Source organism: Marmota monax, unplaced genomic scaffold, assembly GCF_021218885.2.
Source record: "Marmota monax isolate L192 unplaced genomic scaffold, Marmota_monax_Labrador192_F-V1.1 WCK01_AAM20220418_F8-fsc01145, whole genome shotgun sequence".
Lineage (NCBI taxonomy): Eukaryota > Metazoa > Chordata > Mammalia > Rodentia > Sciuridae > Marmota > Marmota monax.
The window spans coordinates 48,318-74,402 of NW_026694495.1; the positions used below are offsets into that span (position 1 = coordinate 48,318).

Sequence of the window (26,085 nt, forward strand, 5' to 3'; positions counted from 1 at the left end):
AACTTTACTCTTTTTATAAATTACTTTGTCTGTGGTATTCAGTAATAGCAACAGAAAATGGACTAAGATAATTATGCACACTAAAATTATAGAAAAAAATTCAACAAATGCATTCACAGAAGTTTGAAGATAAACTTTGAAAAAGGAAAGGAGAAATTTCTCTGAATCAGCTAAAGTGGTAACATGAAATTGTAGAAACTGTTAACAAGGTTAAAGTTAATAATCTTTTACATTTAGGAAATTTTTCACCTTTCAAATTCTATACATAAAGTAATAATTTATTAATACTTCTTAAACTTTGTTACTTTAAGTCTGCATGTCTGGATTTATAGAAAATAAAATGGCATTGTGTTTATATTTTCCTAGTACTTCTTGCTGTGACGTTGTTCCCTACTGCCTGGGGTTCATCTCAAACATCCCACTATGCCACATGTCATCCACATTTCCTGTGATTCCTCTGTCACTCAGCAGGTTTTCTTCTCCATGCTGGGTCCGTTATTTGTTCTTGTGTAATGTTTCCCCATGCATAGCTTTGCCATTAGCTTCACACCCACCCTACAGTGAGGATCATTCACTCCTTCTTGCTCTTTCCATGGTGAATGCAGTGTGTGGACATATGGATTCAGATAACACTGTTCCATAATAGAGGTCGCTTGATACAAATGTGTTAGTCAGATTTTCCTAACTGTGGAAAACCCTGAAATAGCATCGCTTGCTGGCTTGGGGCCACTGGGGTGTGTGGGGCGCAGAGCCTCAGAGCCAGTGAGGGCGGAGGGCGAGATGCGCTGGAGGCCATGGCAGGTCCAGGCGGGCAGGTGGGCTTGGTGAGGAGTGTCAGTGGCTGCCACCATGTCCAAGGTATGTGTGCTCCGGAGGGCCGGTGGTGGCAGGAGGGAATGAGAAGTGCTCCCTCAGCAAGGGGTGTTCTGGAGTGGCCGGCGGTCGCGCCCTCCTCGCCCTCTTTGGTGCGTTTGGTGGGCAGCTTCCAAGCTGTGTCCTCAAGATGCTGTCCATGCTCTGGCACCTTTGCTTCCAGGGCAAAGCCCGGACCACAGCAGCCTTCACAGCTGCTTCCGGCCAGGGCCCACAACTCGCCCGCCAGCCCACCTGCACCAGGAGCCAGTGCCCAGAGTGAGGGGGCTGCAACCACACAACGCCTGCTCTGAACGCTGTGCTGCAACGCCTCAGCAGCACCGAGCTCTTCCCAACCACCTGGGCTGGGCCAGTACCGGGCGGTGCAGACTGAGCCCTACCAGACGTGCACAAAGGGGCCACGGCGAGGTCACAGAGCAGCTGGCGCACCGGGTACACCCCTAGAGTACACCCCGCAGCACAGCTGTGATGTCAAGAGTACTAGGTCAAAGAACGCACTGCAGGATTGGGAAATCCGAGCATGATGCTCAGGAGTCTCTGCTGTGGCTTTTATACCTAGTTCATGAAGACCTCAATCCTTCTGTAAATCACAGTGGCCATCCTTCTCTGAAGCCTCCATAAGAGACTGATGTCATACCCTAGGGACCATCTTTTCCTGAGTGTAGCACTTTTGTACAAGAACTTTTTCAAGCCCAGTGCAGATCTTCTTTGACATGTACTCATTGTCAGAAACAGAGCAACACTTTAGATCTTTTCCTGTGCATTTCTTTGCCAATTTCTCTAACCCACATAAGACCTCTCCATTTCACTGTAGTGTATCAAGGGAAATGTCCTCATTACATGAGGATTGCTGTGGCTGTGCCTCTGTTTGGGACTGTTGCCAGACTTCAGGAAGCAATATCTATGAAAACAAAGATCCCCACTGATCAGATTGTGTTCACAATCTATGATGGATTCCACCTTTCCTTTTGTGTTACAGATGACATGGAGACAGGCCATGAAAGTGAAGGCATTTTTGCTTTGAGACTCCAGAAATATTTCGACCTGAAGGAATTCTCAAATAGGAATTCACTTAAACAACAATCTCAATCACTTGAAGTTTGGCTTGGATCATCAGACTGTCTTCCTGCACATAAACAGCAGCAAAGCAGGGGAAATTGGATCTGCCCACCACCAGAGCAGGCAGTGACAAGATTGTCCTGCTGGTGTGTAACTGAGCCTGCATTGGGCAGCACAGGAAGACTGTCTTTTATGCTGCATTTAGAGAAGATGATAGCATGGGACCTTCTGCAGAAGAAAATTTTGGAGAAGATGAAGTATTTCCTGTTTGCACTCAAGTGTGTCCATTCAGTTTGCATGTGGTCAGTTTTGTGGGAATTACATACTTGCTGCCCCAGGAGGAACAACCCCTGTGCCACCCAACAGTAGAAAGAGCATTAAAACCTTGTGGACCAGGTGGAACTGCTCATGTGAAGTTAGTGGTAGGATGGGACAAGGAGACAAAAATTTCTTATTTGTACACACTGAAGATGAGTATATCCCAGATGCAGAAAGTGTCTGCCTGCAGAGGGAGCGGCATCAAACCTCAAACCTGCACTTTATCCCAGTGTTTCCAACTGTAAGCCAAAGAGGAATGACTGGCCCCAGATGATGCCTGGTGTTGCACACACTGCAAGCAGCTGCAGAAGGGGAGCATCACACGGAGCCTGTGCACTCTGCCTGATGTGCTATACACCTCAAGAGCTTTCGAAAGGAAGGAGACAGAAATGTGAAACTTCAGAACATGGTCAAGTTCCCCTTGACTGGCCTGGACATGACTCTTCATGTGGTCAAGAGAAGCCAGAGCAGCTAGAGTTTGCTATCCCATTGGTCCCCATGGAGGCAGCCCTATGGACTCAGGAGGGACCCTGAGGACAACATCTATGACCTGTATGCTGTGTGAAATCACCATGGCACCATGCAAGGGGGGCACTACCCAGCATACTGGAAGAACTCCATGGATGGCCTCTGATATTGACAGTGGCTTCAATGACAGTGATGTGCAGCAGCTCTTGGAGAACAAGGTGTGCACGCAGACAGCCTATATAATCTTCTACAAAAGCAGACAGCCATCCCATTATGGTTGGCTAACAGCTCAGTAGCCGGCTCCACAAGTTCTTCCCTGTGCAAGCACTGGGTGAGCCAGCTTCCAGGGAGCAAGCAAGCCAGTGTGACTTCAGCGGCCTCCTCCAGAGGCACCTCCCTGCCTCGCTCTTCAAGTCCATGGAAATGACCGGGGAAAGGAGTGAACATGATGGTGGCTTTTCAAGTGATCCATTTTTGAGGAGTGTCCAGTGCCAGAGCTTATCCTCCAGATCATCTGTGACCAGCCCCTTGGCTGTTAATGAAAATTGTGTGACACCTTCTTGGTCCCTGTCTGTGAAGCTGCAGATGTGCTCCAATTCTCCTTCCCACTTCTCAGGTTGAAGCCAGATTTAAAGATAGGTAGTTAGTGTAGTTAGGTAAATCGGGTCTAATATTGAGTAAAATTGAAAATGAAGGCCATGTAGAGAATGGAGCCACAGAAAGCAGAGCAGCACTTGGGAAATTGAAATGTTAATGTTCCCAAGGCCCAGATCCCATCCCAAGGAAATGTTAATGAAGCAGCTCCAAGCAAACAGGGAGATGCTAATCCAAACGTCCTTCCTGGCCAGATTACTCCTTTGGCCCACCTGCTCCCCACCCTTTGGGCCTTCCCACCTACAATCCATCACTGAAAGGTAATAGAACAAAGGACAGGAATGCTGACAGAAATGTGGGAAAGCTGAATGAAGACCTTAGTTATAAAAGAGGGAAGACCTCCCCTCTTCCATGGATTCCACCTCTTGGGTCTCCTTCTTCCTCTGGGAGAAGTCTTTTCTGCTGTCCTTATTTAAGCTTCTACTTTCCACTCTAAACTTGCCTCAGCGTGCTTCTCTGGTGTTATACTTCAGCATTGGGGAAGCAAGGACTCATCACCAGTAAACAGCGGTAACAAGGGGACTCTCCAATTCATAGCTCTGCCTCCACCTTAGAGAAGATCCGGGAGGCAGTGGATGACAAGGTCTCCATCTCTTGCCTTGGCAGCTTGAGGAACCTTTCCAACAGTTACCAGGAAACAAGTGATAGTCGCAGTTGACAAGAGCACAAGGCTGTGAGCTGAGTCCACCTGGCTGTCAAGGAGGGCGTGTTTAGAGATGAGTCAGATACCCAAAAATTGAACTCCAGTGTTCAATTTTAGATACACAGAGCAAAAACTTAGCCCAAGGGGATCACTTACCACCTGTCTCCAATGCATTTGATAACAATAACCAGATTGCTTACATGGATCATAGTGATCTCATGGACTGCTCTCCAGTCAAAGAAGTGAAACCCCCAGGCCACCCAGGCTTACTCAAAAATAGAACCAGAGAGCACAACCAAGAGGTCTCCCAGCTCCAAAGGCATTTCTGAGCCAGGTCAAAGCTTGCAAAGGGGAGAGCATCTTTGGCAAGCCAAGAATCATCTCTTTCAAGTACATCCCCTTTTTCTCCTGTTCCTTCCAAAGATTCTCTAAAGCCTTCTTGCTCTTGAAGCAAAGCAGGTTCTTCCAGGGCCCATGGAAGGCATTCACGCCCTGCTTCTACCCAGCCTAAAAAGAAGTTATCCCCCCAATCCCATGATTCCTCACCATCTCCCTCACCACAGAAGCAGAAGTCAGCTTCTGCCCTCGATTACACTGTCGCCTCTACATCTGCCAAAAAAGCCTCATGCTCTGCCAGCAGGGGCCCCTTCCCTTCTGGGAAGAACAGGACTTCAGAGTGAACCGTGAGTAGGGAGGGCTCCAGACAAAGCCTGGGTTCCCACAGAGCCAGTGTCACCTCCATCTCCAAACCCAGCTCCTCTTGGGTGAGTCAGGCCAGAGCCGGGGAGGGCAGAGGTGAAGGCAAACATGTACAGAGCTCCTCTGTGGCCACCCTGCACCTTGCCCCCCCAGCCCAAGTGTGCAGTCTGGTCTGAATAGGAACAGCAAGTCTGAGGATAAGTGGCTGTCCTCCTTCAAGTCAGCCTTGAGATACAGGAGACTAGGTGGTCGATGGACCTTGGCAAGACAACCTTGCTGTCTAAAAAGACACGTGGGAGCCCTGTCAAGTCGGACAGTAAGAGTGCCAGGGATGACAATGCTGAAAAAGGCCACCAGCCTCCGGGCCCCCAGCAGCCAAATGCACATGCAGTTGGAAAGGAGCAGCTTGTCTCCAAGGACCCTGCCCCCACTGAACATTCTCTGCTCTCTGCTCACAAGGCCATGTCTTCCCAGCTATATTACAGACTTTCCCATCTCCCAGCAGCAAGCAGCCTGATGAGGAAGACTCCAAAAAGTTTCCTTCTAGCACGCAGACCTCTGCATGGACTTCTCAGAAACCTCAAGGTCGTTTCTGCAGCCTAAGTGTTCTGTCTGTAAAGATGTTTATTTATTTAGCAGCCCTCCTCTCCCACCAAAGCCCTCTATGCATTTGTTTTGTTACTTTTTGGTTATGTGCCTGATTGCGTGTGCATGCATGTGTGCGTGCGTGAGTGTATGTTTGTATACAAGAAGAAGTAAGTTGTAAATTGTTAAAAGAGTCACCTTATTCTGCCATTGAACCAAGTAACAGCCATAGACAAAACATTGATACCAGGCTAACTTGAGTCATTATAGACAATGCCTGGACAGTCCCTTTACCAATTGTATATATTTCTTTCTAAAGAACTCTAATGGCTCTCACTGGACACTAGGGTCTTGAAACCTGTGAACCAGTTAAGCTATCATTAGTGTTTGGAAGGGTGGATTATTTGACTTGGGTTTCATCTGAGCAGCATTTGTCCACACTGTGGATTGTCGAGTAGCACCAGGAGCACTAAAAACTGGGACAATAACATATTAAACAAACCGAGGGAAAAACTGTTGCTTTCAGCACTTGCACTCCGTTTACCAGTCTTTGTAAAGGGAAATATTTTATCACTAATGTTTCTCAGGTATTTACACTCAGCTAGTCCAGGATGGATGTGTATCAGTAAATGGATTAAAGAGAAAAAAACCTGAAATAAATCAATTTAGAGGAGAAAATTTTCAATGTGGTTCATGGTTTCAAAGTTGACAGACCATGGTCAGTTGGCGCTGTGGCTTTTGAGTCTATGATGAAGCACAGAACGTCATGATATGGAAGACATCAGGAAGCAAAGCTGTTCATGGCAGCTGGGGAAGCAGAGAGAGGAAGAGGAGCCATCAGGCTCCTAATATTTCCTTTAAGGGCGTGCTCCAAATAACCTGACTTTCTCCCACTAGGCCCCACCTCCTAAAGGTTCCACCATATCCCAATAGCACCACTGGCTGGAGACCTGTGGACATTCAAGATCCAAAATATAGCAACGGGTATTTTGTACTTAAATATTTGCTAACTCTAGAGGTGGAGATCATGGAGAAGAGGAACTGGTACCCTAGGTCTATAACGAAAAGCTTTGTACATAACTATGCCCAATGTATGTCAAAAAAGTGCAATTTGCCTTATGCAAAAAAGACCTCTTCATTTATGTCATACTTCTTTTAACTCCCAGGTTACATATCTTTGGGCTAACGTACTCAACCAGAAGAAAGTGGATTTTTTTTAATGCTAGATTAGTTAAGTACTGATATAATTAGAATGTAAAGATATTTTTATTTGGGGTTCAGTTGTTTCAAGTTAGATGGCTTGCCCAGGAAAACAATGCAGGAGATTTTGTCCTCCACTTCACCCCAATTGTATGGAAAAAAAATATTATTTTTTAAATTAAAAGTTGAACCAACAGGCAATCTACAGCAGGTATTGAAAAGTCATGATGAGACACAAAATTGCAGTTGTTTTTTTGTGGTTTTTTGTATCATTGATTATTGTGGAATTTGATTTGAATGTTTGAAATATAAAAACAATATTTAAAAATAAACATAAAATATTCTTTTGTATTTTAAGGTAATTTGAAGGCTCATAGCCTGTGGTCATAATACACAGTATAATTACCTCATATTTTTTAGCAGAATATATGGAGGATGAACCAGAAGATTTCTGAAATTGTGTATTTTTGTGGCTGGAAAGTCTTGAAAGGTACATCATTGTTATTAATGGAAAAGACTGACTAAAAACAGCAATGTTCTGTAAGTTGTATGTAAGTGAACAAATCCTTTATTAACCAAAAATGCCCTGTGAAACCAGGGATGGCTGAAATACATTATACCGAGACTCTGGAAATCTCAGTTCTATTTTTTACCTTTAACTAGTAACTTTTTCTAGCTCAATAAATCTCTCTCTATTTTTTTCTTGCTTTTCAAACCAGAGGAGCAATACTTCTTTTTTTTTTTTTTAACTTTCTGGATTGTTCTTCAATTTGACTGAAATAAAACATGCAGAAATCTTTCGGAATGTATTGCAAAGCATACAAATGGAAGTGAATAATCTTTGATAACTTTGTGACTCTATTTCTTTCAAATGCTGTTCTAGCTCAAAGTGGGTAATTTATCTTTGTTCAATTACCTTTGGTTATATGTTCATTATCTCCCTACCATTCGGAAGCCACACTTCATCCATTATTGGTCTCTTGTTTAAGTCTTTAAAAGTTTTTATTTGTATATTGTTGTGTGTTGATCCAATTGATTTTTATTCTCATTTAGTGTAGTTTCATGTATAATTAAACTGGTATAAATGTCTCCATATTGGAGAGTGTACAATGCCCCAGAACTTGTTATTAGCCATATATTATTGTAAACTCAGTTCTTCATGAATTATATGTAATATTAATAAAATTGTGAATGATATTCAATATGATTTTTGTATGGATTCCATGTATAAGAATCCTTATTGTAGCTGGTAAGACAACATTTAATCATAAGAAACTTAATCTTTACATACAACCTTATCAGTTTACCTCTTATTAATTGGTCCACAGAAAATAAGACTCTGAAACATAGCTCACTGATTATTTTGTCATAAGTATAAGACCACACTCAACCTTGACTCCAGATCCATTTCTCGGATTCCTGCCCTGAAATAACACTACCTATAAAATAACAGTGATGTCAGAAATTTACTAATGTACATGAAAACACTGATCATTGATCTCACTCAGAGAAAAATGAAATGTCTCCAATGAGGCTGATGTCTAGAAGGCTATTATGCACACACAAGAAAGATAAAGCTCTTCTCTCATGCAAGAGCTAACTTTAAGTTTGTGGAAATTCAGTCTATTCAAATCACTAGGAAATGTTAAAATGTTAAAAACTTAAAATGTTAAAATTTGTAATTCAACATATGAAAATCTGGGGCTTATTTTCTTTATCTATGTCTTTCTTATAACTCATAATTTCACCATAAATACAAACAGAAAAAAATATATAATGATCTGGCTTATGCAAATTATATTCCACTTTAAGTTTTATTAAAATGTGTAAAAGAATTAAGAGATGCTACAGTATTATTTACTCAGTAGTATGTTTTACTGTTACATAAAACATTTAGTCAAGCGGAACAATGTGATGTCTGTTATTTAACAACAGGATGAAATACATGAGTGTTAACATATAAACAAATATTCAGTTATAAGGACATATTGAATACATAACGTAAATATAGGTAAAAACAATGCACTATAAATTGGGAATGATGGTCCATGCTTGTAATCCAAGCAAATTGAGAAACTGAGGAGTTTCAGAACTTTAAATTCAGCCTCAGCAACTTAGTGTGGTTTCAAGCAACTTAGCAAGACAGTCTCAAAATTTGAAAAAGTGGGGAGAGGGCTTAAGAATGTGGCTCAGTGTTTAAAAATCCCTAAATATAAACTGAAATACAAAAAAAAATACAGTTTAAAATGTTACAATTCAGTGTTAAACATCAAAAAAATAGATTTCATATAATTCTTTTCTCCAGTATTCAAAAATGAAAATTGTAATTTTTTGATTTAGAAAACAAAAATTATATGCTTTCAAAGATGAGATTTCTGCACTATGCATATATGATATTTATGACTGATATTTCTACCAAATAACTTGATAATGCTTAAAAAATTTAAGCAAAAGTTAAAGACAACTACTTATTTTCTATATTTAAATGAGTAATGTCTTTTACTGACCCTCATATACATCAAGGTGTAATGTAAAATAATGACTTTACTATACTCTCACATTTGTCAAAGTGTTTATTATAAATGTTTCACTTTTATATAAGGCATACATTTTGGACAAAATCTGTTCAATGTTCACTACTGGTATGAGTTTTCAGATGTTCAATGAATTCAAAATTTGAATAAGTTTTCAAAATATTATTTAACTTTTTAGGGTTTCTGGGCACAATGAATTCTCCAAAAATCAGTAGTTTTTAATAATCATATGGTTACGAAATATTTTTTTCCATTTGTATTTTCTCTAACCAGTATGTATCCACAGGTGCTGAGTATTGGTGAATAAATTTTGGAGGCATTGTCACATTGTCAATTTTCACATTTCAAAACTTTGTCTCTTCTATGGTTATTGTGGTGAGGATTAAATGTTGACTCTTTCTTAGAGGAATGGTTTGATGGTATCATTTGTAAATCTTCTCTCCAGTGTGTTTTCTCTGATGTCTAGTAATGTATGATATATAATTGAAAATGTTTCTACATTCTCTACATTTATGTCTTCTTTCCAGAATAAATAGCTTAGTGGTGAAAAAGAATTGATTTCTTATTAAAAGCTTTGCTACATTTTTTCATTAGTAGGGGTTCTTTTCTGTATAAATTCTGTTGTTAATGAGGTTTAGTTTTTCTTTAAAAGTATTATCACTTTATTTATATTTCACATTCACCAGGGTGTCTTCTGCTGTGCTGAATAAAGTTTTATTTTTTATTAAATGTTTGCCAGTTATTCACATGTGTAGGGCTATTCTCCAGTGTGAGTTCTGATGTGGTGAATAAGGCCTGATTTATGGCTAAAAGTTTTGCCACATTCCTTATATTTATAGGGCTGTTCTCCAGTGTGAATTCTGTTGTGGCAAATAAGGGTTGATAATTGAGTAAAAACTTAGTCACATACTTTGCATTTGTGAGGCTTCACTACAGTGTGATTCTGCTGTGCAAATCAGGTGTGACTTTCGAATGAAAGCTTTGCAACATTCTTTACAATTGTAGGGCTTCTCTCCAGTGTGAGTTCTTCTGTGGCAAATAAGATCTATTTTTTTGACTGAAAGCTATTCCACATTCTTTACATTTGTAGGGCTTCTCCCCAGTGTGAGTTCTCTGTGGCAAATAAGGTGATTTTCAACTGAAAGCTTTGCCATCTTCTTTGTATTTGTAGGCCTACTCTCCGGTGTGAGTTCTCCTGTTGCAAATAAGGTGTCAATTTCTACTGAAAGCTTTGCCACATTCTTTGCATTTGTAGGGCTACTCTCCAGTGTGAGTTCTGCTGTGGTAAATATGGTCTGTTTTTTGACTGAAAGCTTTGTCACATTCTTTGCATTTGTAGGGCTTCTCCCCAGTGTGAGTTCTCCTGTGGCGATTAAGATGTGATTTTTTACTGAAAGCTTTGTCACATTCTTTGCATTTGTAGGGCTTCTCTCCAGTATGAGTTCTGCTGTGTTGAATAAGTTGTGATTTTTGACTAAAAGCTTTGCCACATTCTTTACATTTGTAGGGCTTCTCTCCAGTGTGGGTTCTCCTGTGGTAAATAAGGTCTGTTTTTTGACTGAAATCTTTGACACATTCTTTACATTTGTAGGGCTTCTCTCCAGTGTGAGTTCTACTGTGGCAAATAAGGTGTGATTTTTGACTGAAAGCTTTGCCACATTCTTTACATTTGTAGGGTTTCTCTCCAGTGTGAGTTCTGCTGTGGTAAATAAGGTGTGATTTTTGACTGAAAGCTTTGTCACATTCTTTGCATTTGTAGGGCTTCCCCCCAGTGTGTGTTCTGCTGTGGTAAATAAAACCTATTTTTTTACAAAAATCTTTGTCACATTGTTTATATTTGTAGGGCTTCTCTCCAGTATAAATTATCTGGTGACGAACAAGGTCTGAATTTTTATATGATTTCTGGTGTTCACTCTCACTTGTAGTTTTCCATATTTTCTTTTGATGTAAATAGTCAAGATTACAACTTCTATATTTTACACTTATCACTTTATGAAATATATGTTTTATAACCTTTTCTGGTGAATATTCTTGGGTGTCTTGAGAAGTCATGACTGAAATAAAAAAAATTAAAAAAAAACAATACCTACTAGAGTGGGATAAATATACTTTGCATACATAATGTGAAATTAAGGTAAAATAAGTACATCAGGAGTGTAGCAGATTAGTATGTTCAAAGTCATCATGAATTAAAAAATATATCAGTTCAATAAAAATGTACAAACACAATTAACTTGAGAATATTACCCAAATTCTTTTAGAGACCACAGTATCCAAGAGGAGTACATCATTAAGAAGAGTAATATAACAAAGAGAAGTAAAGTATGCTATTTTTATCATCCACAGCCTTTTGTCCTCCATAAGATAGCATTACATATTTAGGAAATATCCAGCAGCTATCTTCACTCTCAGTAGAATAAGAGAAATGTAAAACGTATACAAACATTTGTGGCTTTTTCAAAGAGTGTCCAAAACCTGGTTTTTGTCTACCATGACATAGAGATGTGAAAATAACTAGTAAATTTTGAGTGATAATACCACAAATAGTCAATAAGGGTAAAGAGGCTATGGACTCTTAAAACCAAATATGAACAAATTTTACTAAGAAATATACACATATATGTCTATAAAATTTTCCATAAAAACATTTTAAAAGACTATAAAAATCTTGCATAGTCTATGCCATAATACTTGGCTGAAGTCAACACTTGACAATCAAGTGTAATAAATTGATTTTCATATTTGTAAATTCATGTGATATGATGATTTCTTTCATTGACAAATACAACTTTATTTATTTACTAAATATATCATGGTATTTTATACTATATATAAAAGATAATATGACTAAACAGAATGAATTAACACAATCATTATTTCATATAATTATCAGTTTTGTTCTTACAAGGTATTGTATTCCTTCAACTAGTATTTATGAAGAACATAATACACTCACCATTTGATAAAACAAAACTCTTGACCCTCTTATAATCAATAAAACAAAACTATGGAAACTTTGACTATAATATCAACCCTACACAAAACACAGTATCTGGTGAGCACAATTTTACTCACTAAATTACTGACTTCTACATGTGAATCAAGTGCTCCTGCAACTTAATCTCTGCCTGCCACATTTGACTTAATGCAAAGTCCTACATGTATTTCTTAAAACACTTTATGAGACAAAATATTTTCATTACTAACTAATAATAGTATATAAGTACAATATTTTTACTCATTTGATCATTGATGGGCACATACATTGAGTCCCTACTTTTAATACTGAGAACAATGTTTGCACTAAACACAAAAGCAGATGTATCTCTTCAATTTTCTGATTTAATTGTTCATAGATACATATTTAGTACTGGCATTTCTGGATCTTTACATCATCAAACTTTTAATTTTTCATGTGTGGTGCTTGAAAAAATTCTATATCACTGAACTATAAGTCTTTTTAAAATTGTTTGAGTCATGCTGTTTCTAAATTTCTGTGACTTCCCTCAAACATGAAGTACTTTTGCATGGCCTCCCAATTAGCAAATATTACAAGGATTCAGCACTGTTCTTGTGTATTTTTTATTTTTTTAAAAGTTTTTATACATTTTTTTCCCAAAATTGACTATATAATCTACTGTTGGCTCCTTTAATGAACAAATAAAAAACAGTACAGCAAATATAAACAAAGATTACAATGGCTTAATCCAAGTAACAAAAGAAGAAGAAAAAAACATTAAGAACTGAACATTGGGGTACTGACCATTATGAATTACTCAAAGAACACTAAATAACTATTTAAAGAAAGTTTAGAGAGTAAAATTGAGACCAAATAGTAATATAATTGGGCACAAATTGTGTATGTTTATAATTTTTAAGAATAAATGACATGGGGATTCCTAGTGTGCAAAGCTGAAATGTTACCAATGTGCGAGAGGCTTATCAAGCAGGACCAATGTTAAGACAAGTCTAAGCAACTTGTGAAATACTGGAAAAACTCAAAACTTATAGGATATATAAAGGGAATATATATATATATATATAGGGAAATGTGAAAAGAATCCAAGCATACCACAATAAAAAACAATGATCCAGAAATTAAATCATTAATCAAAATAGAAAATAATAAGAAATATAGAAAACAACTTACAAAATAGAAGTATAATGAGCTATTCACTTCAAAATATTTATGATTATTAATGCATTGTTGCAAGTCACAATACAAAAGAAAAAAATTGACTAACAGAATTGAATCTAAAAACAACAACAAAAACAAAAAACAAAACAAAACAAAACAAAACTGCCAATTCAGTTCCAGCAGAGAGCATGGAAAGAAACCAAACGTAATCTGCTCCTAGAAGCCCTATTTGTTTAAAGATGGATAATGCCCCTGCCTTTACATCTCATCCTTTTGCACAATTTTTAGTCAATGAGATATAGTTTTAAATAATGAAATTTCTCATAATCCTTTTGGACGAGCTATGGTTGAATGAGCAAATTGTATCCTAATACTTGCCTTTTAAAACAGAGACAAACAAAGATCTAGCCTCTCTCATATTAATATGTATTAAATATTGTTTTATTTACAGTTAAGGTGCTCAATATACAACATAAAGTTAATAATCAAAATTGGTCATGTGCATTCAATAGACATTTTATTCTCAAACAGCCATTCCAAAAAAACAAAAAATGTAATATATAAGATTCCACCTGACCAGCATGACAAGATCCTATGCCTTTGATCATGTGGGGAAAAGCATGAACTGCTATACTTATGCCAACATGTCCTGTTTGACTCTAGCTTGATGTATAAAATATAGGAATGTTGAATGTACATCAGAGACTTCACAAGCTGATTAAAAGTTTCATTTAACCCTGGAAGATAAGAGTCCCTTCAAAGAAGAGAATAATCATTCTCCTCAGATGAGGAGAAACATTAAAAGACGAACACAAGACACTATAATTCCACTTACTTGGAGGGATATAAAACCATTAACAGCCTTAGCTCAAAAGGTGTTGGCTCAAATAGGTTAGAATGTACTCCAGATAACTTAGTTACTGCTTTGATTGCTAAACTCACACAAAACTCTGTAAATGTTTTGGTCTCAATAACAATGTTACTCATTTTTTGTACATAAGCTGTGGGAAATTCAGTACTGTCAGATCCTGGACTTCTACAACCCATTAAAATATCTTGACTCACTTGAATGAAATTGTTACTTGCAAAAATTTCTCACGGTATTCATTCTTTTCTTAGCAGAATAACTGTGTCCTTACCATCCACATAGTATTTAATAGGACACCATCCTATGCAATTTATTTATAAAAGATCTATACTTCTTGATAAAAACTGTGATAATTCAGTGAACCTTCACACTAAGGCAGAATTTGATGCTTTGACATTCTCCTTAGAGGGTTTTCCTGGACTAGGTCTACGGGTTTACAAAACTATTATGAAACTCACCTATCCTATCATAAAAAGTATTAGCCATGCCTCCATGGCCGTTAATATGCTTAATAAAGAATAAAAACAACATTGTCAAGCCATACTTGACATTCATGCTGCAATTGATTGTCTGGTATTGCTACATCATAATGGATATCAGAAGTTTAATAACATGTGTTCCTTCAATATAAGTGATAATAGTAATTTTATTTCAAAAGAGTTAGATTACCTTAAAGATATCATTAATAAGGTCCAACATGATGATTGATGTTTAGCCTTGTTAGATTGGATAATTTCATGTTTAATCAATTTGATCTGGGTCAAAAAATATTCATAGGTGGATGTTTACTGATGTTGGCACTTGCTGTTTTCAATGGCTGCCTTATTTTTTGCCCCCACGAGCATTAAGAAGATAAGTAATATTATTTATTCAAAAGGCCTTAAAAAAGGAGGGGAGGCTGTAGGTATTCTGACTTTGGAAATAGACAGGAAAGGGTAGGGGTGATGATAACTGGAAACCTGAGTTCCACAATAGTAATGCCTGGCAGTTTCTCCTTGAAGCTATTAAGACAACTCTACAGGTGCACTATCTAGTTTCTGTGGTAATGTCCTTAGGGAGAAGGGGCTCTATGTTTGTAGTAACTATACCTTATCTTCATTAGCTAGCACTTGGGGTTAAAATAACACTAGGTTATAATGTAGTCATGGTAACAGAAGCTATGTAATTTTGGGGTATACTATGTGCAGCCATGAGGAGGAGTGGCAAGTTTTTTTCTTTGTTCCTTTTCACTGTGAGTGTGTCTCTCTCTTCTGTTTGCTTCTTTACAGGTTTCCTCACAAGATTTGTAACAGATCATGATGGCCCTCAGCACAAAAGGTAAGTTTTGGTGGTTAATCTGAATAAACTGGGACATCACTAAAGAAGAAAACAGAGGACTACAAAAAATTTGAAAATGTAATAAATGTAGGGCAGTATGTGTTCAATGATTACAATCAAAAGAAATAAAGCTAAGCATCTGAAAATTTTTTCTGCTGAATAACTACTCTGCCAACATTTTTTAGTTTGGTTTTCTCCATTTGAACGTCTCAGCTGTGTCCCCTGTTATGTGTAGACTACAATAGTTACATCACTAAATTATGCTAAGTACTACTTATCTAAAGTGGAGAATGTACAACACACCAAGAAAGAGAGAGATTAAAGAGTAAAATAATATAAAGAGTACAATATCTGTACTAAAAATGTCCTTTTTATTTGAAACACAAATCTGAAACTCATAGAGAAGTTCCCAGAAGATACAACAGAAGTAAATTAAATAATAATTATTAATTAAAATTTTAAAGGGAAATTAAACTTACCAAGGAAGGCAAAGTTTCTATAGTTCTCTAACATCACATCTTTATATAAGTTTTTCTGAGCAGGCTGAAGGCATTCCCACTCTTCTTCAGTAAAATCAATGGCTATATCCCTGAATTTTAACAGGTCCTGTAATAAGAAAACATAAATAAATAACACATTGACCACATGAATATTTGCACAGTCTGTAAGGTAATTGAAGTTAAAATGACAGTTAATATACTATCATGTAGGTGGTGTTTTGGAACACAATGATACTATTATCTACTTCTGCAGATAAACTGATTTAAGTTCAAAAAAGTATATATACTCTGCATTTATGAAACACAATATAAAACTCAGGCATTACCACAAAATATATATTTTGTAATTTTTTATATTATAATCTATATTACACACATTGTTCAGATGAGAAAATAATGGTAATTAAGAAAGGGAATGATCAAATTTTAATCCACAACCACTAATCAGAGATTTAATAGAGTGTAGAATCTCATTTCTTATTTCTCTGATGGATCTGGCTATTCTGAATATGTAGTGAAATCTCTAGTAATTCCAATACCAATGATATAAGAGAAATTTTGAAACTTAACAAGGTAGACAGACCACTTAATGGAAATATTTAACAATGAATTTAATTTCAAACATTTTATGGTATTTAGTATGTTATTAATATAAAAATAGCCAAAAAAATCCTGTTTGGATTTTCCTTTTTATAATTTTAACAATTTATAACATACAAAATAATAAATACATATATATAAAAACTTTGATTGATGTATATATTGTATGATGTTTATAATAAAATATACATGTAGCTTTACAAACAAATATAATTTGTTTTTTTTATTTTAATGGTTCTTTCTAGTTCTACCTGATAGTAAAATCAATTTTTATGGCATTATGCAAGCATGGGATATATCTTATACTAATTAAAATCCTGTTCTTTTTGGTGGCTATCATGGTAGGCTGAGTATATGTTAGAGGATAGAAATATTAAAGACATATATGTCTTTAATATTTCTATCCCTTTCCCTTTTGTTTATTTATTTATTGTTTACCATTGTGCAATCTACTGATCTTTTTTTCTTACCCTTCCCCACTTTATGAGATTTAGATTTCACATATCAGCAAAAACTTTCAACCTTTGGTTTTAAAGAAATGGTTTGTTTTACTTAGCATAAAATCTTCAGATTCATCCATTTACTGACAAATGTCATAAAATCATTCTTCTTTATGACTGATTCATAGTTTATTGTGTACATAAGCAACAATTTTTTATCCTGTCATCACTGAATGGACCCATTCATCATTGAATGGTTGTATTTATAGCTTAGCTATTGTGAATTGTGCTGCTATAATCATTAATGTGGCTGTGTCAATGTAAGTATGCTGATTTTATATTATTTGGGTATACACTGTAAAGTCAAAAAACTGGGTAAAATTGTGGTTCCATTTCATTAACAATATCTATACAGGATATTATGTTTTACTTAGACCTCCATAGAGCTGGAAAAAAATGGAATTCATCTAAACCTGAGGTTGAAATAAAACATACAGAAAAAAACTTAGTAAGCCATAAAATGACTAGAATTTATTATCAAATCATCCATTCCAATGAAAAGTAAATTTTATAAACTAAAAGTAAAGAAAATCTTAAGCAAATGAGCAAAATTAGAAGCTATTAAAGGTGAACATAGCACAGAGAGAGTTACCAATATCAATGTTGGTGCTTTTAAAAAGCAAATGAGCGCGGTCTAGTGATGGACAACTTTAGTTCCAGTGACTGAGGAGGATAAAAAAAAGGATCATAAATTCTAAGACAATATTATATACAATACATATAGTATTGAACAACTTAGTGAGCACTTAGCAACTAAGCAAGACTCTGTCTCTAAATAAAATATAAAAAAAGGACTGAGAATGTGGCTTCATGGTTAAGCACCCCTGAGTTCAATCTTCAGTACAAAAAAAAAAGCAGATACAACTTAAAAAGCACAAGCAAATTTGAAAATTCAACAAAGAAAAGTTATCTGAATTATACAGTATATAATTTCAAATATATGCATATATAATAATTTCTCACTTGATGGAAATACACTCAGGAAAATTTATCCTAAGAATCTTTTGCAATTTTCCAATTCTCTGAGTGTAATGACAAGAATCTAGATGATATAGACTAGTACATGGCTAAAACTTTTGATATATCCACTGTTGTACATAAAGTCTACTGCTGACCGAACTACTATGATGCCACATGATTGATGTTATGAAGTTAAATCAATCAGGGTAAACCTCATAATAAAATAAATGGTGGAACTTCAGAAAACAACAACAAAACTCTTAATAAGTCTCTTGTTACTTAGGCAGTTATACATAATGAAGATTACTGTGCATGGAAGAGAAAAAATGGCATTCATTTCAAAGAAAGATGCTAGGATATTGGGAAAACATTGTGATAATAAAATGCTATTTTATCCCTAAACTCAGAAATTATAACAACATATTTTGACACATTAAATGCTGAATATAACTTATTAATAAATAATACTGAAATATGTAAGAAAGTACAAAGCTCAGGGTTTCATACAAAAGATAGGGTGCATATGGTGGTGCACACCTGAAATATCTTCTATTCTGGAGGCTAAGACATGAAATTGAAAACTTATGGCCAACTGAAGAAATTGAGCAAACCCCATCTGGAAATAAAATTTAAAAAAGAACTGAGAATATGCTCAGCAATAGGACACTTTGGTTGAATCCCTAATATCACAAAAGAAAAAAAAAGAGTTTATTTGTTTTCAAAATTATACAATATAATAATTTTAAACTTATGAATTACAAGATATTAATACAAAAAAATCTATTCATCAAATTATTACATTAAAGGTGCAAAAGAGACAAGGTAAAAAAAAATAATTTCCTCACATATAATCGAATGCTTATAAGAAGAAAAAATAAAACATATTGCAAAAGAAAAACAGAATAAATTCTTGAAGAGCCACTTTAAAAGGGATATATCTAAGTGTTAAATAATCATAAAAACTCAAAATCATATCATATAGATGAATTAAATAGTATTGATGAAAATGTGGAATAAATACATTCACAAAAGAGGAAAATAATAATTTAAACTTTTATTATCCATTTGTAGAAACTATTTTGTAATGAAATGTATATGATACACTCACACAAGAAACAGAGACTAAAATTAAACCAACTGTAAATGAGAATACAGCCATATTCCTCCAGAGTTGAAACCAAGGTGCATGGTTAAAGAGAAAGAAATAATTATTAAATTTTATAAAAAGTAAATTCTAGGAGCTAGAATTTTTTTGATGTATTATATCCAGTTTGACAAATACTATAAAATACAATGTATGTTTTTTGCCGGTGTCACATGAATATTGCATTTCATGAAAGTATATTTATAAAAGGAATATGCAGTATTTTAGAAAATAAAAATACAGAAAATCACATAAAAGACTCAAATATTTAACATTTTTACAAAAGATAAAACTATTATAAAAATGACCATTTTCCCAAGTTAATCTATAATAATAACTGGTCAAACTATTTCCATGCTTTACTTTTTGTTAAAGAAGAAATCAAAGCAAAAACTTCTAAGATTTTCCTGGAAATTTAAATGTATATAAAATATGCCTTATTACTGGAACAAAATGCCCAAATCCAGTGTTAATATGAACAGAGGAAGATTGATTAGGGTTTGAAATATATTATTTAACTCTAACAAAAAGTGTATGGTGTGTGTGTGTGTGTGTGTGTGTGTGTGTGTGTGTATGTTTTTTCTCCAGATCCAAAGATTTGAGTCTATTATTTAAATTGATTAATGGTATATTTCTAATTTTATGACATGGCCATAGACCCAACGGCCTTAAGAGAATGGGCTTGAAATCAAGATGAATTGTTTTGCTATGCATGATGTCATATACCTGTAATTAGGGTATTTGAAATTTTGCTTTTTTAAAAATACTATTAAAGCACAAGAAATAGAAACAAGAGTCATTAAATGGGATGAATTCAAACTTAAAACATTCTTCTCTGCAAAAGAAACAATCAGTGAGGCAAAAAGTGATACCAGAGAATGGGAGCAAATTTTTACCACATGCACATCAGATAGAACCCTAAATTCCAGAATATATAAAGAACTTAAAAAACTTAATACCAAAAAAACAAGTTTCCCAATCACTAAATGAAATGGGCTGAGGAACTAAAATAAGTAATCAATCAATCAAAAAAAAAAATCCAACATCTCTAGCAATTAAAGAATTGCAAATCAAAACTACTCTAAAATTTAATCTCACTCCAATCAAAATGACAGTTATTAAAATACAAGCAAAAATATATTTTGGTGAGGATGTGGAGAAAAGGGCCCACTGTTACACTGTTGGTAGGTCTCTAAGTTGGTGACACCAACCTGGAAAAGAATAAGGAGATTCCTTAGAAAACTTGGAAAGGAACCATCATTGACCCAGCTATCCCACTCCTCAGTTTAGACCAACAAGAGCTAAAAACAGTATAATACAGTGGCTTATCCACATCAATGTTCATAGAAAAACAATTCACAATAGGCAAACTATAGAACCAATCTATATGCTCTTCAATAGATGAATGGATAAAGAAAATATGGTTTATATACACAGTGAAATATTACTGAGCATTAAAATAGAATAAAATTATGGAATTGGGAAGTAAATGGATGAAGTTGGAGAATATCATGTTAAGGCAAGTAAACCAATCCACTAAACCAAAGACCTAATGTTTACTTTTCTAAGTGGATGCTGATCCAAAATGAGGGAAGTGGGAGGTAGCATGGAAGAACTGAAGAAACTTTGAATAAGACAAAGGGGAGGGAGGTGATGGGAGAAGGTATAGAGGTAAGTAAGATAGTGGAATGAGATGGAAATTTTTTGTACACAAAGTAGAGGTACACGGGTTTTGTAACTATAATTTCAGTATAAGAGAAATAAAATTTTGTGCTCCACTTGTGTACTATGAAGTGAAATGCATTCTGCTCTAATAGCAAGTTAGAACAAATTAGTAAATTAAGTGATTTTTAAAAATTCAGGAGAGAGACTTGCCTTCCCCTAGACCTGTATATAAACATATATTCTATATATAACATGCACATTTTAATGTATATAATTTATAAACATTTTTTCATATTTTTATCATTTATTTTTTTTAAAAGAAGTAACAACAGAAGCATTACAATTCTTATTCCATGTATAGAGCACAATTTTTCATATCCCTGGTTGTATATAAAGTATGGTAATACCAATCTGTGTCTTCATACATGTACATTTGATAATGAACTCTATTACATTTCACCATCCTTGCTAATCCCCTGCCCCCTTTCTTTTCTTCCCATCTCTCTGCTCTATCTAAAATTCATCCATTTCTCTCATTCTCTCCCTCCCTACCCCATTATGAGTCAGCCTCTTTATATCAGACAAAACATTTGGCATTTTTTGGAATTGGCTAGAATCACTTAACTTTATATTCTCCAATGCTATCCATTTACCTACAAATGCCAGATATGATTGTGAACCTAGAAAACTCAAAAAGCTCCACCAGAAGACATCTAGAACTAGTAAATAAATTTAGCAATGTAGCAGGATATAAAATCAACACCCATAAATGAAAGGCATTTCTGTATATTAGTGAAAAATCTTCTGAGAAAGAAATGAAGATAACTACCCCATTTAGAATAACTTCAAAAAAATAAGATACTTGGGAAGCAACTTAATGAAAAAGGTGAAAGATCTAAACAAGAAAAACTACAGAACCTTAGAAAATGGAAAGATCTACCTTGATCATGAATAGGCAGCAATAATATTATCAAAATGGCCATACTACCAAAAGCACTATACAGATTTACTGCAATTCTGATCAAAATCCCAATGGCATTCCTCATATAAATAGAAAAAGCAACCATGAAATTTATCTCAAAAAAATAAGTGACCAAGAATAGCTAAAGCAATCCTTAGCAGGAAGAGTGAAGCAGGTGACATCACTATACCAGACCTTAAATTAGACTACAGAGCAATGGTAATAAAAAAGCATGGCATTGGCAAAAAACAAAAACAACAACAACAACAACAAAAAAAAACAGACTGGAAGATGAATGGTACAGAATAGAGGACACAAAGACTAACCCACAAAATTACAATTATGATATATTAGACAAAGGTGCAAAAAACATGCACTGGAGAAAAGATAGCCTCTTCAACAAACCACTATCTCTAACCATGCACAAAACTCAACTCAAAGTGTATCAAGAACCTAGGAAATAAACCATAGACTCTGCATCTAATAGAATAAAATGCAGGCTCTAATCTTCATCATGTGGGATTAGTCCCCAATTTCCTTAATAAAAACATATAGCACAAGAATTAAAACAAATGTTCAATAAATGGGATGGAAACAAACTAAAAAGATTATTCTCAGCAAAAGAAACAATCTGTGAGGTGAAGAGAGAGCCTACATCCTAGAATGAATTTTTTACCCTTCACACATCAGATAGAGCACTAATCACTAGGGTACATAAAGAACTCAAAAAGCTAAGCAAATAATAATAATAATAATAACAACAACAACAACCACCACCACCACCACCACCACCACCCAATCAAGAAATGTTCCAACAATCTTAACAAAGTATTCTTAGAACAGAATATACAATCAATCAACATTTTTTTCTATATATTTGATTGGTTATGGTGCTCCCTCTACAGGGCCAAGCATAGTTCTGGTGCAGTTTCTAAGGAAGGGAGACATGAGCAAGAAGTGTTATCAACTCTCCTTTATAAATTATCAAATACAATTTTCTATGTCATTTTCTAAACATTGCTGGACATGGGAAATATAGGCTTGAATCAGAGAACATTTTTATTAGAAACACAGAGTAAAAGAAAGAGAAAAAACAAAAACAAAATTATTTGAACCACATTGAACCATAAGAGAAATGGAACCTGGAATTCAGAAAAGATTCAAACTTTTGTACTTGGGAATGTGGATGACATGGATGCCTAAAGTGAAAAGGTTATTACAAACTTTTGAAAGAAAATTCATGTGAGTAGCATATAATGGTTAACCAATTATAATCTGCACAATGTTTTCAAGGGGCTTTGTCAGCTGTGCACTATAGTGTAACATACAGGTATTCATGGCCTCCATGAAGAGCATTATTCATCTGTGCCTCTGAAATTATTCCCATAGTACAGATGAAAAAAATATGGGTATCTGGATAGTAAATGGCAAGTCAACAGCCCACAGAAAACTACCCAGAGACAGAACTGTATAAAATTTCTTCAAAGACCATCAAGGTATTGTTAGCTCCTGACACAGGAATGTCAGTCTGGGGAAATATTATTTTCTCTCCATTTTGAAGAGAGTGCATTGAGCATACATTTCAGGGGAAATATAAATACTTTTTTTTTCTTTCATGTTAAGAAACTCTTCAGAAATAGAGCTTACAAGAAAGATTTCTTAGAGGGGTAAATGCCTGGAGATTACAAAAACAACAACAACAACAACAAACAACAACAACAACAAAAAAAAATCAGTGGCCCTGAGTGACTCAGTAAGGAAATAAATCTAAAAGGATTATTAGAAACTGAAAAGCAAAAAATACCTATTTCTAAAAATAAATATATTCATTAGTTTCTATCTCCACAACATATCATTAAGTAAACAACAAATTATGTATGAATATTTCTGGGATTGGCCAAATTTTATTCCATATGATTTTATATTAAACCCCAAAATCCAGATAATAGAATTCATGATTCACTGCCAAAATATTACAGAAAAAAAAATTTAAGGACTGGATGTTTAGTAAATATGTCATTTAACAATTTTATTACCATATGATTTTAAACAAATTTATGCATTTTCCTGCAGCTATAGTGTAGAGAAATTTCTTAATTATTTTTCCTGTAGTAATTAACAAAGATAAGCCCTAGAATCCACTTTAAATTACCTACCCTTACAATCATACAAGAAACCTATAATAAATGATGAGGAAAAAAAGGCAATTTTAAAAAATAATTTAAACCTTTTTCTTGAAATCAATCTCTAGCTGCATTTTTGTATCCTTTTCTTATCTTTTAAGCCAAAGCGATATAAAGGACAGAAGTTTGAACTGCAAATTTATACATGAGATATGTTTATTAACTATAAAAATTCAAAATCTTTATAAATTTAAGAAATACACAATAAAAACCTATCATGGGAAAAATTAAGTAATATTGATGAACATTTAAAACAAATGAATAACAATTAACTCGAAAGGAGTTTAAATTAGTATCTATTTGTGGAAACTATTTTGCTATTGAACATATATGATACTCCCCATCACAGAGACTTACTGAAATTAGAGCGTATGTGATCATGAGAACATAAAAGTACTCAATGATACTCACCCAAACACTTGAAGCCCAAGGGCATGGCTCAATACAATATACTTCTTGGAAGGGATAAATAATAATCTGTAGGAAAAATGGTCACTAGGACCAGTCACATTTCATAATATATCCAGTTTAAAAAAGAGCATAAAACACTATGTATAAATTTTACATAGGTGCCTTATGCAAGTAGTATTTAACATGTGTACATTTTTAGAAACAAAATATGTATAACTTATGAGAAAATAAAAGTCACAAAAAGCACATAAAAGACTGAATTATACATCCCATGTATAGAAGATAAAACTCATCATTACAAAGGTGATAATTTTTCCACAAATTAACCCACAATATATCTTACCAAAATTACTATGTACAAATATGAATATATCACAGTGAAGTCTACTTTTATGTGTATTCTATGAAGCAATAATAAAAAAAAGAAACTATAAATAAATATATGATAGAAGAATGTAGGAGAATAGGGAAAGGGGAACTACTGGATACTGAAGGGGAGCAAATTATATTTCATTTTTTATGGTTATGTCAAAATAAACTTGACTATTAAATACAACAATAATGCAATAATAATTTTAAAAATCAACAAGCTTTACTTTAAATGAAGTAAGAAACCAAAGCATGAATTTTTAAAATTCATCTACAAAGTTATATGAAACTTTAGCCAAAAACTTTTTCAATTATAAGAGAAAAAAAAGAACTTATCATGACCTACTATTCATATTTATTGTGAAATTATAATATTACAATAATCATCAAAGCATCAAAATAGAAATAAGATTTCCATATGAATACATATGTATGTAACAACAGTATGCTTTATCGCAATAGCAAATTCTAGATAAATCAAACCATAACAAAAATAATCTCAGCAACATAAATATAAACCTGTTAGGGCAGTTTACTGGTGAAGAGTCCTTGCTTCCCCAATGCTGAAGTATAACACCAAAGAAGCATGCCAAGGCAAGTTTAGAGTGGAAAGTAGAAGCTTTATTAAAGGACAGTAGAAAAGAATTCTCCCCAGGGAAAAAAGGGGACCCAAAGGTAGAATCCATGAAATGGATTTTTTTTTAACTAAGGTCTTTTTAGCTTTTTTATAGCTAAGGTCTTCCTTCAGCTATCCCGCATTCCTGTCACATTGTGTCCTTTATTCTGTTATCTTGCAATGATGTAATGTAGGTGGGAAGGCCCAAAGTGTGGAGGACAGGTGTGCTGAAGGACTAATCTGGGCAGGAAGGGCTTTTGGATAAGCATCTGCATGTTTGCTGTGAGCTGCTTCATTAAAATTTCCTTGGGATGGGCTCAGGGCCTTGGGGACATTTTCAATTCCCCTTATCCTGGACTCCATTCTCAATTATGGTGTTCATTCTTGATTTTACTGTATATTAGACCCAATTTACCTAACTAAACTAACTACCTATCTGTAAACCTGGCTTCACTACCAAGGATACGGCTAAGTAGTACAGTATCCCTCAGTTCACCTAACTTTAACAAAATAATAATAATGAAGAAAGTAAAAATAAAAGAATGTCAAAATGAAAATTAAGGGAAATTAAGTACCCCAAAATGACAGCTCCTCTCCTGCAGGAAAATGGCCCTTGGAGATTTGATTTTGATAATTATTCCACCTGTCAATCTCCAGCATCTGGGCTGCAAGAACATACCTGCCACATAGTATTTTATGCAGATGCTAAGGATGCCCTTTGAGCATAAGGAAGACAGCAAAGAGTCTCTGCTACTGACATGTTCCCCACCTGGTTGGAAAGTAGGACTAAGGACATAGTGGCCCAATGGAGGACTTAAGC

General features: G+C 35.0%; 1 pseudogene; it reads left to right on the plus strand.

Moving 5' to 3' along the window:
• The first annotated feature begins 794 nt into the window (after positions 1-794).
• LOC124075925 (ubiquitin carboxyl-terminal hydrolase 31-like) lies at positions 795-15,356 on the plus strand (annotated as a pseudogene).
• Positions 15,357-26,085: the final 10,729 nt, after the last annotated feature.